Below are 1,839 nucleotides of genomic sequence, written 5' to 3' on the forward strand. Positions count from 1 at the left end.
TGAACAGTACTGTCGTGAAAGTTAGTCAAAAAATTGTCCAGAAAGGCCGATAATTCTCTATTGATAGCTTCAAAGTTGGCTTTTTTGTAATCAAGAATCAATTTGCTTTTTTTGTTCGGCTTAGAGCAATTCAGGCTGAGACTGAAGTTTCGCAACGAGTGATCACTTATACCAGGTAGAAATATAATATCAGAAGCTAAGTTAGGCCGATTAGTTAGAATCAAATCCAGGGTGTTTGCAACATGGTCGGTGACTCTTGTGGGACGCGATACCAATTGTGTTAGGGAAAAAATAGAACAAACGTCTAGAAATTCTTTGGCTTGGGCTGAAAAGGATAACAAGCTAGGAAAAGGATCGTTCCAAGTTATATTTGGAAAATTAAAATCACCAAGCAAGAATAGGGGGCACGAAGGATATAATGCACAAGCCGCGTTGATGGCGTCATGAAGGTCGTTATTAAATGTAGAGAGATATGAAGGGGAGCGATAACATGCACCAAATATCACTTTCACATGACCTAGGGTTACTAGTGACCAGACTATTTCTAGATTAGTGTCAATTTGGATGCGCAATGAGGGAATGTCGCTTGAAATAGCAACAAGAACGCCCCCTCCACGATGGCCATTTCGATCACAACAGTAAATTGTGAAGTCACGCGCATTTTCGAAAATTTCAAAATCTTGTATGTGTGTAGAAAGCCATGTCTCAGTCAAAACGATTATGTTTGCAGAACTAGAGTCGACTGCTGACGATAAGGAATCAAATTTATTAACCACGCTTCTAATATTAGTAAAAAGAACAGAAACGGGAGCTACTCTTAAATGGCTACTACCCCTCACTCTCTCCTATGTTGCGGCTTCAATAAACGAGGTAGCATCGGCATTAACGTTGCTATCGCTTGACTTGGTTTCCTTAACACTGCAAGAAATGGGATCGTAAATGTAGCACTTGTGGTTTAGAAGCAGTTTGTTGTAACGTAATTTAAACTTGGGAGACCCATCCCAACTGTTGCCAAATTCGATTAATTTTTTACGGGCGAGACGGGTAGAGGCCGAGAAGTCTTCACTAACACCAATGTCCTTGTCTTTGAAATCACTACGCATTGCAAGTATCTTTTCTTTTATTTTGTAGTTGCCGAACTTAACAATGATCGGACGGCACTTATTAGGCGCAAAGGAACCTAGGCGATGCGCACGATCAATTGAGTCTGCTGAAAATGTGACTAATGAGTTTAGAAGCGATGTTATTTTTGCTTCAGTTTCCTGCCAAGATTCTTTACTGTCTGAAATGCCATGAAAGATTAGATTGTTTCTACGCGATCGGTCTTCTAGTTCATCGAGCCGGGATTGAAAGTGGTTATTTTGCGTTGATATTTCATGTACAGAAGACTGAATAGCGGAAAAATCGGCGTCGTACTGCTCGAACACTTTTCTTCTAGGTCGTCTATTCTTTTGTGAATACTGGCGATTTTAGCTTCCATGTTCTTTTGACTATTCTTGATAGCTTTGATATCAGCCGCCAATTCAACGTGACTTTTCGAAGTTTGCAGTGAACGAGAGTGAACATCTTTCAGTAAACGAAAAAGAGTGTTCATTTGCTCAGCAGGATCGTCCGGCAATGAGTCGATTTCCGTAAGTGATTCGGATCGCGTATTGGGACCAGGGTTGGACTCAATGTCCCCGGAGCAGAGCAATAACAGCGCCACAGAGAAGCACTCGCAAATTGTTTCACAGAACACCCGTGGGCACGGGAACAGTAAAAGGAAGGGGTCGTCGCATTTCTTTGTAAATAATGGAAAGGTTTTACACACCTGCATTGTAGGAGGATGAGCGTAAAACA

The 1,839-nt window shown here is 41.4% G+C and overlaps 1 pseudogene; it reads right to left on the reverse strand.

Annotated features, from left to right (window-relative positions):
• Positions 1-845: 845 nt before the first annotated feature.
• On the reverse strand, positions 846-1,839 carry LOC146195933 (uncharacterized; annotated as a pseudogene).

Source organism: Amblyomma maculatum, chromosome 3 (assembly GCF_055883805.1).
Source record: "Amblyomma maculatum isolate TAMU_Amacu chromosome 3, ASM5588380v1, whole genome shotgun sequence".
Taxonomy (NCBI): domain Eukaryota; kingdom Metazoa; phylum Arthropoda; class Arachnida; order Ixodida; family Ixodidae; genus Amblyomma; species Amblyomma maculatum.